The 17161-nt window shown below is 30.7% G+C and overlaps 1 pseudogene across 1 annotated transcript; it reads right to left on the bottom strand.

The window, feature by feature from the left end:
- Nucleotides 1-1880: 1880 nt before the first annotated feature.
- Nucleotides 1881-16840, bottom strand: LOC145575653 ((-)-drimenol synthase-like; annotated as a pseudogene). Its single transcript, XR_014098270.1, has 9 exons — nt 16673-16840; nt 16415-16540; nt 15962-16297; nt 8135-8405; nt 4936-5308; nt 4623-4835; nt 4204-4345; nt 3620-3874; nt 1881-2357 (listed from the first exon to the last, which is right to left on the bottom strand). The product of XR_014098270.1 is annotated as a (-)-drimenol synthase-like (transcript).
- Between the last annotated feature and the right edge of the window lie 321 nt (nt 16841-17161).

Here is a 17161-nt window from a genome sequence, read left to right on the forward strand (position 1 = left end):
CAGACTTTGTTACCACAATTGGATTTTCTAATAGTAAATCTGATACTTCATTGTTCATTTACAGACAGGGTTTGGATATGGCTTATATTTTGTTATATGTTGATGATATTATTCTGACAGCATCTTCTGATCATCTCATAAAGCATTTTATGACTCTTTTGGGCACTGAATTTGCTATGAAGGATCTAGGTCCTCTGAGTTTCTTTATAAGGATTGCAGCCACTCGTAGTGCTACTGGTATGCTTTTATCCCAGAAACAATATGCTACAGATATCATTGATAGGTTCGGGATGTCTAATTGTGGCCCATGCCATGCGCAAGTTGACACTAAATCGAAGCTTAGTGCCTCTGCGGACTCCCTATATGAGGATCCCACTAAGTATCGTAGTCTGGCCAACGTGTTGCAATATCTTACTTTTACTCGGCTCGACATCTCCTATGCAGTACAGTAGATATGCCTTCACAAGCACGATCCCAGGAATGAGCATATGAATGCTCTCAAACGTATTCTACGTTATCTGCAAGGTACTTTTTCTTATGATCTCCATCTTTATAAATCTTCTTTCAATAAGCTCATTTCTTATACTGATGCTGATTGGGGAAGATGCCCTGACGCCCGACGTTCCACCTCGGGTTATTGTGTTTTTCTTGGTGGCAAATTATTGGTCTCTTGGTCATCTAAACGACAACCAACTCTATCAAAATCTAGTGCACAGGCCGAGTACCGCGGAGTTGCTATGTTGTTTGATCTTTGATTCATGTTGGATAAGAAATTTACTTTTAGAGCTATATTGTCCGATCAATAAAGCAACCCTGGTATATTGTGACAACGTTAGTACCATTTATCTTTCGAGTAATTCGGTGCATCATCAACGCACCAACATATGGAGATGGACATTCATTTTGTTCGTGAAAAGGTCGCTAAAGGCGACGAAGTTCGGGTTCTACATGTTTCCTCCCATTGTCGGATTGCAGATATCTTCACAAAAGGCCTTCCTCGGGTTTTTTTACGATTTTTGGGACAGCCTTAGCGTTCGTGAACCTCTCGCTACGACTGCGGAGGTGTGTTAGAATATATGATATAATTATCATATACTTAGTTTTATGTACATATCTCTAATTTAATTAGTTAAGCTTATATTTTCGTATATATCTTTCCCTTGTATAATGCCTTAATTGTAGGCTAGAGTTTGACCTGTAATTTGTATATATGCGTTAAGCATGCTAATGAGAAAGTCATCCAATTCCATTCTTTCAAATTGAGTTAGTTACATCTGGTAAAATATAACTCGTATATGTGTGTGAGGTTTGTTATGAGATTTAATATTTTTTATTTTTTTTTAAAAAAAAAGAGAGAGAAAGATAGGAAATTAATAATTTATGCAGACCTAAGGGATTTGAGAAAAGAGAAATATGCATATAAGAGTCTACACTAAGGCCCCGTTTACTTCACCTTATTTTTGTTGAACTGAAATTATTTTTGCTGAAGTTAAATTATTTTTACTGAACTGAAATTATTTTTGCTAAACTGAAATTATTTTTACCAATTCTATGTTATATTTCTTCTTTGGAGTTACTGATTTTTACTAAACTGAAATAATTTTTACTGAACTGAACTTATTTTTAGTGAACTGAAATTATTTTTCCTGAACTAAATTTATTTTTAATGAACTGAAATTATTTTTACTTAATATTATTTTTTTAAGGTGGAGTGAACAGGACCTAAGTAAATTAACTTTTGAAAATGGAAGAAATATGTTAATAATTCGATGGCTTAAAATAATCAGTGTGGACATTCAATTAATTGTACTAATTTTTTTTCCAAACGCAATTTCATTATTGACAAAAAAAACATGCATTAGACCTTTAGACGTATTCCATTCTTATCATGAAAATTCAAAGTTTTATTCATAAAATAAGGTACATTTAATTAATACTCGTAAGACAATGCAAGATGCAATCATTTTTACGTAAACACAATCACGCATTAGTGCAACCTTAAAAAACAAAATAACAAATACACACATTGCATGGAAATAAAATAAAACGAAACAAGATAACTACATATTAATAGGATGGACAAGAACAGATGCTGTTTTATCCTTCAAAGCCTGGTTAACTTCAGTGTAACCATCAGTACCATCCTTGTAAACAACATCAGCCGAACGAGCTAAGTTGAGAATTCGAGTAAGTAAAGGCTTTGGAATCACATGAGGTTGTAGCATTGCTTCATTAATATCTTTCCAAGCATCCTCAACTTCTTCTCTTAGCTTCTCATTTGCTTCATCCTCGGACATTCCATGCTTCTCCATCAAGCATTGCACTGCTGATGCGACATGATTTCTTTTTTGCTCAAACTGCCATAAAATCACATAATAAGTACGTTTTTTTCTAGCACAGTTGTCGTGTCACTCACCTCTTTCTTAGTTTATCCGCCTTCTTACACTTTTTTCATACTTTATTACTTTTTTGTGACACCACCCATCTTTTTAACCACTTTCTCATTTTAATGAATCTTTTACCAAAACGGCTAATTTGACAAAAGTATTTACCAAAACGGCTAATTATGAATTTTAATTCCAAAACTAGCTAAATTATTGACTTGGAAGTAAATTAGCTATTTCTTTTTCTTTTGAACCAATTTTATTCAGGGTTCACTTTATTGATATTTATTTTAATTTTGTTTTTAGGATTTTTTTTAAGTTGGAAAATTTAACGATATACGGAGCACAAATATACTAATTTTTTCGGCTAGATCGTATCATTTAAATTTGAAATTTCAAGTAGTATTGTTCTATCAACACTACTGCAAATTTATATAACAATAAGGGTTTTTAAGGTATTGTTCATCTTTTTCATGCCTATTAATTGTATACTTTTGTTAATGTCAGCTAATTTGAATATTTTTTTAGTTTAATGTGTATAATAAATCAAATTTACACATAGTGATACATAATGGTAGACAATGAATATGTTCTCAGTTGTTTTTTATTTATTTATTTTTATTTTTTTGTTAATTAGAAATTTGGAATAATTTTTTGTTTTTTTTTTTCTCTAATTTTTTTTTTTAAAATGCTGATGCTTGCACCTCTGAACAAAGTAGAGTCTCCAGAGAATTGTTGCAAATATATCATGTTGAATGTTATTTTTCAAATTAATGGGATTTTTTTTTTTGGTGCAATAGAGGGGAGAACCCCTAACAAAAGAAAAACACACTAACAGAAATTAAAACAAAAAAAAAAAAAAAGCACACCCTACGAAAAACAAGCTAGCTACCCTCTCATCATTGGATATCTTAAACTATGGCATTCGAATTTCCCCAAAAAAAAAAATAAAAAAAAAATAAAAACTAATTTTTTTTTTTTCTTTAAAAAAACCCATAAAGTGAACCAAACTAGCTCAAAGGAAAATAAGAAATAAATAATTTTCTTCCAAGTTAATAAGTTAGCTAATTTTGGAATTAATATTGATAAGTATCCGTTTTGGTAAATAGTTTTGTAAAAGTAGCCATTTTGACAAAAGATCCCATTTTAATTTTAATTTTGTGCAAATTAAACAGTAAATATTAAAAAGATTAGACTCCATATTAAACATAGGTTGTAACATATGTAGAGAGTACCTTATGGCCGCCTATGTCGTCCACGAGTCTAAGTATTGTGGATGCAGCTTTGACGGCTTTAGGGATAGGAATTTGGCTTGCCCATTCAAAAACCTCCTTCGTCGCCATCTCTCCCATGCCAAGGAAAGAAGCAATTATGCCATGAGGATAGGGTGAGGTAACTAGGGCAATTTTCATATACTCATCATACGTGGGTACATATTTTTCATGGCACCATTTCGCCTCTTGCAAGAAAGCTAGGCACAAAGCTTTTACCTACACATAAAAAAATAAAAAATAAATAAATAAACTAAACTGAGAATACATGAGAAAATGAAGTTAAAAATATCAACAAACTCAACACAATAACATAGGGATATTGGATAAATTCTATATAACACTCAAATAAATAAAATCCCTTTTTTTGTTTATAATTAATAGGCACATCAAATAACATTAGCTTTATATGAGGTATTTATATTACATATATTGATCGTCTAATCAATATACATATCATTTTGATATCAAACCATGTAATATTTAGCTATATATTGATTGTCGTAGGAGATATTTTAGACAATGAATTAAATCCTGTTGATACCTACCTGTTCTCGTGTATAGTTTACGCAAAATGATCTTCCTTCATTGGCAAGATCTTCCTCGGCTTCCTCACATGCTTCAACCATAGCATGATAACTCCATTTCACGTGCTCCGGAAGTTCATCCACATAACTTTTGTTCCACGGCCTGAATTTTAATTTATTACAACCGTCTTAATAGTCATTCCAACCAATTGAAAACTCATTAAAATAGATAAAACATAATTTATATACTCTGCATTTTATTTTAGTATTTCAAACATTAAATATCACCTTTTAAAAAAGTCAAAGTTGGTGCTTAAGTGTTTATCATTTAAATTGACTTGACTTAATACAAAATTTTATCTTAACATAGACAAAAGCAACACTATATATATATATATATATATATATATATATAGTGATCCCAATGCAAAATTTCAAACCTTTGAAGTGTTTCAGTGAGAAGTTAAAGTTCTTCAATAGTTCCATATGCATCATAAGTATCGTCCAATAGAGATGTTGCCTTGAAAATTTTCCCAAACACTTTTCTTGCCAAGGAATATTTGGGCTCATAGTAAGCTCCTAATATCCAAAAATACGCCTCTGTCAACCTGTCTCGGGTATATGATGCATTTAAATGTAGTCCTTTCCACCATCTACGTCAATTAAACATCATGATCAAGTTATACTTTGATAAAATTTAAGTTGGAAAAATTCTATATTGTTAGACAAAATTGCATTTACATGATTACATACTTTTTAAGATCTTTGAGTTCCTTTTGGTGTAAGGCTTGAAGCAAATTAAAATCAAGTTTTGCAAACTTGAGGAGAGTTGTGTTATGTGAAGGATCCATTTCATACACGGAGATGTAATGCCTAGTCTCTACTCGCGGCATCCCCTTGTGGAGAGGTTGATGAAGGGCATGGGCAACTTGATCAGCAAGAGGTGAGCTTAATTGGTTAACCATGGCATTGAGACGAGTTGTCGAAAATGCAAGGGCTTCGTCGAGTATCTTGTCATCGTGAACTCGAACATGGGAAGCCTCATATAAGCTTAACAGTCCTAGAACGTCCTTCGTTATCGACTCCTTGAAGCTTCCATTTTCCTCCTTGAACTTATTAAACACATCTGTGCCATCATTTTAATTATAACTCACATTATTAATATATAGTCCACAAAATAAATAGCTTTAGGAAGCTAAGACTTTTAATGGCTAGAATGAAATTGTTTTTCATCAATACATTGGCCATTGTTGGATATATGGTGGGATTAGTGATTCAAAGTTAATTGTTGACTTTGCTTAAATTTAGGAACAAGAAGTTAGTGGTTAATTTTAGTTTCTAATTATTAGCACAGCAAGTTGTTACGTGAGAATATGAGGTTATGCATTCCTAGTCTGTTTGTTTTGCCTATATAAGGCTTTCATTGTAGTTTGATTAAATGAGGATTGAATACAACTTTTACTTTTCTTTCCCATCTCTCATCTCTATTTATTATTTCAACAGCGATCCATTCACATGTTGAATTTTAAATTCAAATTATAATTAAAAGAATAATAAATAATTTTAAAAACTAAAATTTAAAATTTTCTATTAAGGAAAAAAAAAATTGTTTCTCACCGGACATTGATGCAATTTTAAGGCACTGTTCACTTCACCTTAAAAGCGCCTTAAAATAAATATTCTGTAATAATATAGTTTCAGTTCGGTAAAAATAAGTTGAGTTCAATAATAATATTTTCAGTTAAGTAAAACTAATTTCACTTCAGTAAAAATCAATAACTTTATAGAAATATACGAGTAATATAGAATCAGTAAAAATAATTTTAGTTTAGTAAAATTAGTTTCAGTCAGTAAAAATAATTAAAGTTTAGTAAAATTAATTTCAGTTCAACAAATATAAGTTGAAATGAAGTAATTTTTTTTTGGTGTTACACCCGGCCCTTTAGGCTAATCCGGATTTGGGGATCAGTTCTAGGTGGTTAGGTTCCACTCTCCTCCCAATTGTTGTTGCGGAGGATCGAACACGGGTTCTCCCTACTAAATGTAGTCTCAATCATCACTACACCAACAACCAATTGGTCAAATGAAGTAATGAACAAGGCATAAGTTTCTACTCTGAAGTTTCAACCTTCAATAAAAAGCTAGATTAAATTTGTATGGATCAGAATAACTATACTTTAAATATGTATGAAGCTTCCATTTTCATGATCTTTGAATTTATGAAACACTTCTGTGCCAGCATTATAATAATTACTAGCTATATTTAAATAAAAATAAAACCTCAAATAAATTTACGTGTGCCATTTCAAAATGATACGTCATTTTCTATTATAATACTATACACTAGCTTTATTAGCTAATTATAGTTAACTTTTTTCTTTTTTTTTTTTTTTGTGGTGCAATAATTATAGTTAACTTTTCATAGTGCTGACACACACATATGAATTTTGAAATATACAATTGTGTACTAAACGGGATTTGAATAATTCGCAGGAACAATAATTCAATCACTCTATGGGGTTGTTTGGTAAGTAGCTTTTTGATTGCTTTTTGTATAGCTTTTGGCTTTTAAAAGTGGTCAAATAGCCAAAATTTGTGTTTGGTTAATTGGCTTTTTGGTTGGCTAAAAAGCCAGCTTTTCTGCCAAAAGTCAAAAGCTAGTGAGAATAGCTTTTTAAGGTTGGCTTTTGGCTTAAATGATAACAATTACAATTTTATCCCTCATTACACCTATTATCATTCTCATCAATTACCTTTCTCTCTCCTAAAACCAAAAAACCCACTATACTACTACTATACTACAGAGAGAATTTGGGAGAAGTTGGGGTGAACGTATCACTTTCACTACAGAGAGAATTTTTTCTAAGTTACTACCTATGTTCTATTATTCATTTTAGATTGTATTATTGAAAATTTTTTTAGCATTATTTTACACGTGAGGATAATAATAATAATAATAATAATCAACAAAATAAAAAAAAAATTGTTATGAAAAAATAATACGAAGTAACAGTGATACTAGTTAGTAATAGTAGTAAATAATAATCCTATTTACAAAAAAAAAAAAAAAAAAAAAAAAAAAAAAAAAAAAAAAAAAATTTATTATTTATGAAAAAAAATACGGTGTAGCAGTGATACTACTTGGTAGTAGAAGTTAAAAAAAAAAAAAAAATCATTATTATTATTAAAAAGACAATAATACATATCAATGCCCTTAAAGGTAATTTTAGCCCCAAACATCCAACAACCAATAATCAATTTTACCAAACATATTTTGTAAAAGCCAATAGTCAAACAGCCAACATAAAAAGCCAACACATACAGCTGGTCAGACAAGCCAAGAGTAACAGCTAGCAACCAACAGCCAATTGCCAAACAAGGCCTATATCTAATTTTGTCTCTAAGCCTTGTCCTTGATGATGCAATTACCTATTACAAAATGGTATTTTTTTTTAAATTGACTATAACCCTAATATAGCTTCTTTTTTTTTTTTTTTTTTTTTTTTTGTATTTTTTTTCAATTGAATTATAATCCTAATATAGCTTCTTTTTTTTTTTTTTTTTTTTTGGTATTTCAAGATAAAAAGTAGTTATATCAGATCGGAACCTTACACGGGTCAACCAATATCTAATTTGTAGGTAATAAGGTCTCTTGGGAGTGAGGGCCGATAAAAGGTAAAAGAGTCTTTAACCTCAAGGTGCCTCTAATCGAAATTGATCTCACAACCTTCTACTACTTGTTCGTAGTTTTAATCATCATTTACAGTTCAAAGTACGACTACAGGTGTAAATAGATTTGATAGTTGATACTTCGATCTTTGTTATTGGTAATTATTCAGTACTCAATAAGAATAATTAACTCCGTATTATTTTCGTTCGTTAATGTTATTATAATTTATATTGCACAATAAAACATCACAAATAAGTCAATACACCACGTTAAAATGCTTACCACAAGGAACAAAGAAACCATGTTGCCTAAGGATACGAAATCGAGTCGAAACATGGTAGAGATCATCTTTGGCACATTGCTCTTCATAGCTCTCGTAAATTTGCCTCAAAGCATCCTCAATCTCATGTTCAAAGTGATATGCCAATCCAAGACGTTCAATGGCGTCGACGAAATTCAGCAACTCAATTGGGTTGTTCTTAGTCTCCAGCAGCTCCTTCTTCATTTCCTCTACATGTTGTTTCACTTCTTGCTCCTTTTGAACTTGGACATCCTAATCCATTCATTGCAACATGACCAATAAAATAATAAATAGATAAATCTATACAAATAAAGATATATGTCGCCGAGCTAATTTAGTTGGTAAAATCTTAAGATAATATATGGAGTACGTAATAATAATCAAGACTAAATCTTGATCGTGTAAAAAATAGTTACCTCGTCATGGTGCGGATTTGTGATATTAAGAAAGTGGTCATCCCAATGGCATGGGTGATAGTTAGCAATAGGACGAGATTTTTGGGATGACATTTGTTTTTTTATGAAAAATAGTTTGAGTCTTTAACTCTTTACTAAACGACTTCTAAATGCAGTGTTAGTGTGTTACGAAATGGCTTGATGAAACATTTCCATATATATAGCATTATCGCCAACCAAACCATTAATTATTATATGCACATATCGTGATTTATTATTTGATGTCTATCCTAAGTAATTTGCCCATATTTTTATTTAATGTGGCTATTTATTAAAGAAATAATACATTACTCCGCAGTATGTGTTATTGGCAAGAATCATCTTTATTATTTGGGGCATGTCCTTGCAGAAGGGGACATCCAAATATATAATGTACATATCGAGGAGTTCTTGATGATGCCTTAATTATATGCAATATGAGAGTTAGGAGAAAGACTCTAGCCACATAAGTGATCCCTGACTCTCATATTGCATTTAATTTAAGGCATTATCAAGAATTCCTCGATATGTAAATCATATATTTGGATGTCCCATGCCCCAAATAATAAAGATGATTCTCATCACCCGTTCTTGTGCCTCTTTAAAACACCAAAAAGAATTAAATCCAATCTTGAAATAAGCAATCTTGAGTTTTGATCTTATTGTTAGAGGACCAACTCAATTACAAAGGTCACGGGTTCAAATCTCATCTACCCCCCTTCAAGTGGAATATTTCGTGCTAAGTATACAAAGGGCCATGCTGCATCCACACTTCAAGCCCGACAGGCTCTCGTGTGAGGGGGCGTGATAGAGTAACATATTCATGGGCATTAACCATCAGCTTAAGTTTTTAGTTGAGTTGATCCTCTAACACTCACATCTACCCAGCTCAATTTAAGAAAAACTAGCAAGCCGACAACGAATTAAAACAACACGAATGAGCTTCAACCGAGCTCGAACCCAAGTAATTTATTAACAGGCTCGGTTATTTTACACCCTTTTTTTTTTTTTTTGGAAAATATGTTTTAAATTGAAAATAGGATAATACGGAAGGCGGAAAGAACATATTGTTGTTTGATTAAGAACATACCGTGTTTGACAAAGAACATACTTATGTTTGACAAAGAACATACCTATATATGTTTGATAATATGTTCTTTTATACTTATGTTCTTTAACATATGTTGATTAAACATGTTTTTTGGGTTTCAATAATATAAAGTATGTTCTTTGAATTTAGATCGTACGTTCTTTGAGGTAATGAGTGACGCACAATTTTTTTAATTATTATTATTATTATCGTATGTTCTTTGAGTTTGATCAGTGTGTTTTTCGAGTATGAATTATATGTTCTTCACATTATAATTTATATTCTTTTGACCTATGTTATTTTGAATATTGAAATTTAATTTGAAAATGAAATCTTGAATTTTTTTAGTTGAAAATATTTTAAAGAGAGAACTAAAATTATTATGGAAAGTTGAATTTTTGAAGAGAGAGAACTATTTTTGGGGAAATGATGTTTTTGGTAAAGTATTTTTCCGTTAATGTGTTTTTTTTTAATAAAATTTTAATAAAGTTTTTATTACGTTCTTTTTGTAATGTTTTTATGTCCTTTAATAATGCATGTTCATTGCTAAACACAAACATCACTACAAGAAAAATGTTTTTTCATAGCGATTATTTCGTAGCGATTGTACATTCGCTACAATATGCAAGTATGTTTGTGAAATCATTAAGGAAGTCGTATCATTTTACAATCGCCATGGTTTTCCCAAATAAAATCGATACGGAAAACATAATAATATATATCCACACTATTTTTACACATTTATATAATTTTGAGAAATCGTATCATTTACAATTGCCACTAAATCCCAAAAATCGATGCGAAAAGTCTTTTCAACACTAGATATATAAATATTGTTTGACAAAGAATACATAAAATATATCATAGCTTATTGGTGAAACATTTACTATAAGAGTTTGAGGTTGCATGTTCGAATCTTATAAAGATCATAGTTATGCATTTTTTTTTTTTTTGAAGAAAATGAGTTCAACATTTATAGCGATTGTAATCGCTACAATAATCACCACGATTGGATGTAGTTTTTCGTATCGATTATTGAGGCCAACCCCAACGATATTGAAAACCACTACTAAAGGCTAAGGCAACGGGGAATATTGTATCGAATGACCATTCGTTGGGAAAGCTTTTTGTTGCAATTACAATCGATACTAAAGGTTAAAATAATTGCTACGAAAAGGTTATTTTCTTGTAGTGCATGTTCTTTTTCAAAAACCTGCATGTTCTTTTTCGAGCATCTAAATGTTCTTTCCGCCTTTTTTTTATTTAACCGGGTGCACAGATCATGCATAGGTTTTAAATTACTGATAGAGTTTATAAACTAATCATACAATTAAACTATCGGTGTTCGTTGAATAGATTTCTTATTAACAATTAGAGTCAATGTGACAAAAGGTCACGGATTCAAATTCCATCCACCTCCTTCCTTTCAAGTGGAATTTATTTCACGTTCTTCAACCAATATTTTTATATTTTTTTTATTATATATCTCATCTATGGACTCGACTCATATTTTATTATTATTATTATTATTATTATTATTATTATTATTATTATTATTATTATTATTTCTCTTGCACACATATTACTTTTAAATTACTTTTTTTTTCAAAGTATGTTATTTTTAATTACTTACTCCCTCCGTTTTTAAATACTTGCTCCATTTCTTTATAGGCGGAGTTTTAGGAAAAATTGGAGGAAAAAATTAAATATGGAGGTAGTAGAGTAGGTGGAAGAATAAAAAATTGTTAAAAGCAAAAGTAGTTGAGAGAATTGGAGGAGAGAGAATATGAAATTAATAAAATATGATTTATGTTGGGTCCACAAGGTGAGATAAATGAATTAAATATTGTAAAAGCTTTCCAAATAAAGAAATAGAGCAAGTATTTAAAAACGGCTGAAAAAGGAAAGTGAAGCAAGTATTTAAAAATGGCCGAAAAAGAAAAATGGAGCAAGTATTTAAAAACAAAGGGAGTATTATTTAACTCAACTATCACTCTTAAAATCACTAAACCTCTGTTCACTTCTCCTTAAAAAAAAAATTATTCATCAAAAATAATTTTAGTTTAGTAAAAATAATGTCAATTTAATAAAAATAAGTTTAATTAAGTAAAAATTAGTAATTTTACAGAAATAAAATAGAGAATCAGTAAAAATCATTTTAGTTTAGTGAAAATAATTTAAGTTCAGCAAAAATAATTTCAATTCAGTAAAGATAATTTCAGTTCAGTAAAAATAAGGAATAGTGAATGGAGCCCAACGAACTCTATTATTCATCATTTAATTCAATCTCCTAAAACTTTATGCTGGAAAAAATTCAATATACATCGAGTCAACTTTTATATATGACCAATTATCATGGGGTTACTGCGTTAGTGTTATGGGGGTTACTCGGTCAATATTACTGTGTTACATGGGGTTATTTCGTCTATGTTATAGGGGTTACTTATTTAGTGTTATAGAGGTTACCCAATCTGTATTACAGAATTTACAGAGATTACTCGATCATTATTATATGAGTTACTTTTTTTTTTTTTTTACAAGCGGACACGTAATGTGATTAGCCGCACACAAAACGTGTTGCAAAGTTAATATTACATATTAATATTAATTTTATTAACGGTAAGCATTTGACATCTTAAATATATACGGCTGTAATAGAATATAGAACATTGTTACAATAATTAAATCTGATAATCAATTTCTTATTCGTAATAGATACTATATGGGATGCAGAATTAGGAATAGTTGGTGAAGACTGAAGATGGCTAATTTTTTTTTTTTTTTTTTTTTTTTGACAAAGGCTAATATCAATATTATATGGACTTTATTAAACTTATTAAGTAAATTTGTCAATTGCAGTCATTTAAAATTTGTATTTTGTAAATTGCAGCCATTTAAAAAAAATTGCAAATTGCAGCCCAAAAATACTATAATAAGTTGTAAATTACAACTCAATTCAATTTTTTCATCGATTTGTGTGTCAGAAAATATCTCGCTAAAATTTTAGAGATCGTTTTTTTAAGGGTAATGCTATATGCAACCCTAAATATACTTCCTTTTTTTAGAATTTCATTGGGGATTTATCGACAATTCACAAATAAATAGGTGTAATAAATGTTTATTTATTGTCAATTTTTTTCACTTTTAGCTTCCTATAGAGCTGTATATATCTTTTTCCTGTTTTTTAAATGACTGTAATTTACAAAATACAAACTTATATGCTTTAACTTGTCATAATTTACCAAAACCCCACAAGATGGACAAGTTTCACAAAAAATTTAAAACTAGATGGATTATTAGGTTTTTTTTTTTTTTTTTTTTTTTTGACGGGGTTGTTGAGGTTAGTTGAAGAACAAGATCTTTGTCGATAAATTTTATACTCGATACCATTCTTGAAAGTTTGCTCGCCTCCTCTATACTTTTGTTTTTAGAAATGCATGAAAAATGTGAATGGTGCCGTGTAATAAAGGAAAAGGTGAGTGAAAGCAATTAAAAAATATACTTCTTTTGTTCCTAAATAATTGACATATTTGACTTTTTTTTCACTATATATATACTTCCTTTGTTTTTTCAATTGACACCATTTAATTTTTACACTATCCACACACCATTATTTAACTCGCTTTTGTAAATTATAGATACAATAAAACAAATATTCCCATGAGACTTGTTTGAATCATCTCAATGTATATTTTATTAATATTCATTTTTTATGATTTTACAATATTGATAATTAGAGATATTTATTGTTAAAAGATACGTTGGTAATCAAGCGTGATAATAGAAAGATGTCAACTAAAAAACAGAAGAAATATTAACTTTAACCCACATTTTTTTAGTAACACATAATCAACAAAATTCATCATAAAATATGCTGTAAAATAGAGTTTTATAGTATCAAATTTTAAAATATTTAACTAATATTTAATGATATGTATCTAATGTCAAGTTAATATATTGACATGTGTGTCAAGTTTGAGTGTATTAATGATTCAGGAACGAAATGAGTAGTACAAATAAATAGATAAAGTGGATGGATGTAAGAAAAATATGAATAAATTATGAGCAAGAGTGTGTAAAAATGTAGAGCATGAGGCGTAAAAGTAATAAGACGGGAAGATAATAAAAGGGGGTTTTCGAAAAACAATAAAATAGAAATAAAGCAAAATTTTTAGGATTTTTTGTAAATCACTGCTATTTATTTTGCACTTTTTGTGAACAACTACCATTTAAAGATTTTTTCAAAAACAACTACCATTATTTGTAAATTTATTTGAAGTCCACTATCATTCAACGACAACAATTAAATAAAACCCATCCTATGAGGCCCACTTGAATCTAACCACCCACAACTCCCCCACCTGAACCAAGCCCGAACCACCCCCACTTGAACCGAACCAACCACTTACCACTAGTTAAGTAGTTAGGGTTCGGTTCAGGTGGGGGACGGAGTGGGTTAGGGTTCAGTTCAGGTGAGGTAGTGGTGCATGGGTGGTTAGGGTTTGGTTCATGTGGGCCCCACATGACGATTTTTTTAATTTTTGTCGTGAAATGGTAATGGTATTCAAATAATTTTCAAATAATAATAGTTGTTTTTTTAAAAAAAAAATCTCTTGAATAGTAGTTGTTTACAAAAGTGCAAAGTATGGAATAAATAATATTGGTTCACAAAAAAATCTAAATCAATCAATAACTATATACTAAAAGACACACCAGCAATGACATGTGTCAGCGTCTGGTATGTCCTTAAATATTTTTTTATATTTTCTTTGAGAAAATATTATTTTAAGTAAAGTTTAATGAGGTAAAAAAAAAAGTTGACTAAAATGTAAATAACCTTAATTGTAAAAAAAAAATTATTATTTAGATCTTTAATTATAGAAAGAATAAAATGCAATAACTTCTTTAGGAAAAATATCATATACGTAGTACATTATCAACATAAGATTTTTATTACTTATTTTTGTTAAGTAAAATATCTTGATGACCAATATTTACGTAAGAACATCAATCAATAACTATATAACTTATTGATTGATAACTATTAATTATTATATAAATATTGCCAAAATATAATTTAAAATATATTGATATCTAATTAGAGTTCATATGAGGAGAAAAGTTTAATGAGAAATAATATATTGTTGGAATGATATGTAATAATATTATTTTAATTAGGTTGTGCAGTTTTAGTTGAAATAATAGAGTGATTTTAATAGTGTGTACAAAGAAAATTTATTCACAATTTAGTACATAACTTTAAAAATTTTAATTTAGTTAACTAGAAAAATAACACTTTAACAATAGCACACGAAAATACATAAAATAACCATATGCTCAAATACTTAACTATAAAGTACATATTTAGCTAATCGGTTTTTTCATGACTATATTTCATTTTAGTAAATGTTTCGATAGTTTAATTCACACTAACTTTTAACAAATTTTTTTCATTGATTGATAATAACACTGAAAATTACTGCATGACACAAGAGTTAAACTAGTTTTTAAAACACATCAAAATAAAGAGTGGTTGGAATTGGAGGGATGTATATTCTATCAAAAATTATAAGGACATAGTTTCCTTGATAGTTCATTCTTACAACTCCTACTTGTCGAAAAATTAGTTAGGACTTCGGGATCATCAGTATGAATTCAGTATTGCATAAAAAAAAATATCCTGCAATGTTTATCAACGATGCGTATCACATGAAAGATTTAAAATTACTAATAATGTGTGCAAGGTATCCGTAAGAATATATCGCGAGGGTCTGAGGGAATGATATACGGTAGTCAAAGATATTATGTTAGAGTATCTTTAAACATTTAATAATACCCTAAAGCTAATCTTATTTAATATAATTTATTTATTTATTATTATTATTATATTTCAAAAACATACAGAGTTATACAACCTATAGAAAATTAGTGGGAAGTCGAGATACAATCTAGCCCCCCACTCCTCTACCTTTAGAAAAGCCGATCCTAATAAGATATGAGCTGCAGCACGCACCCCCAATGTCCTGAGTCTTCGAGAACTTCTGGATCCGGTTCAGCAATACAACAACCTCCTTTTCTAACTCCCTAAGAGATGAGAAAGAGAAAGGAAGAAAGTCATATCCAATTGCTCGACAACTGGATTCATACTTGACCCGCTTCCGATTGGCCGCATCAGCCACTATCCGTCCAGGAAAAAAGTCAGAAAGCCCAGACTATGTCAATAGAGAAGACCCTGTCAAGTCAACACAGACATCGCGACTATGATCCCATGAATAAAGTAACACATCTGCAGGTATGAGAGCCCTGTCGTTCCCTCCAGACAACCCTATGTCAACCTCCTTTCTTGCTGAAATCTCTGACCAATAGCAAACATCAACAAGTGTATTCCGAACAATATTATGCTGATATTTAATGCCCACAATACCAGTACAAGACACCGCGTGATCACCGAAAATATCCGCAGCAAAAACCCTTGAATAAGCAGAGCACGGCGTCATGATAGAGAACAATGGAACACCTAACCGGTAGCATAGCACACAGCAAAAAGTCTTGACATCCATCGTCTGACCTAACCCCGAAATAGGGACTGCCTGAAGCCAAGCAGAGGTGTGATCTCCCTGCTGTGATTTCCATAATGTTGATTGTCGAAGAGTTAAAGAATAAGCAAATTCTGCAGAAGCGGTAACCTTTGTGAAATATACATCTGCCAATTTCTTCATGAGTTTAGGGGCAGCGACCTCACTAGGATTACTCAAAGTGTCAGATTCCACTATTTCATTAAACAGACCCAACACATCCTCAAAGGCTCGTCCAAGACCAACAATACCAGCATGCCGTAGAAGTTGTGTTTGCAACCCAGCAGACTGCAACCGAGAAGCAAGAAAAGCATAATGATGAACATCACCTGCGGAATAAACACCAACCCCTCCAAACGCAAATGATAAGGTGGCAAGTTGCCACTGTCAGTCGCCAAACCCCAGCCCCAGAGCAGTAACAATACGCTTCAAGGTAGATCGAATAGCCCCATCGAAAGTGCGCTGAGTCGCCTCAAAAGTAATAGGAGGATAAGTACGCAATGCAAAGTAGAGATTAGATACTCCGGTACATGCCCTAAGTAACAACAGCTCACATTGATGATCATCCAGCATAACGACCTTATCCATAAGGGCAATGGTCTTGGTCACCCTCTGCATCACAAGCTCACCACTTATTATTATTATTATTATTATTATTATTATTATTATTATTATTATTATTGTTATTATTATTATTATTTAGAGAGTTACAAGTTAAGAACGAGTGATGAAAATCGATCTCATAATCACTTGAAATTAGGAAGAGGGCTCTACCCGCTTGATCCCTCACTCTCATTGTATTCAATTCAATGATTCCTATGTCTCCATTATTATTATTATTATTATTATTTTCAAGTAAATCCTTTATCAAATTATTAGTACTCGTATTAGTAATATTATAAATTACTA

Source organism: Chenopodium album, chromosome 13 (assembly GCF_948465745.1).
Source record: "Chenopodium album chromosome 13, dcCheAlbu1.1, whole genome shotgun sequence".
Lineage (NCBI taxonomy): Eukaryota > Viridiplantae > Streptophyta > Magnoliopsida > Caryophyllales > Amaranthaceae > Chenopodium > Chenopodium album.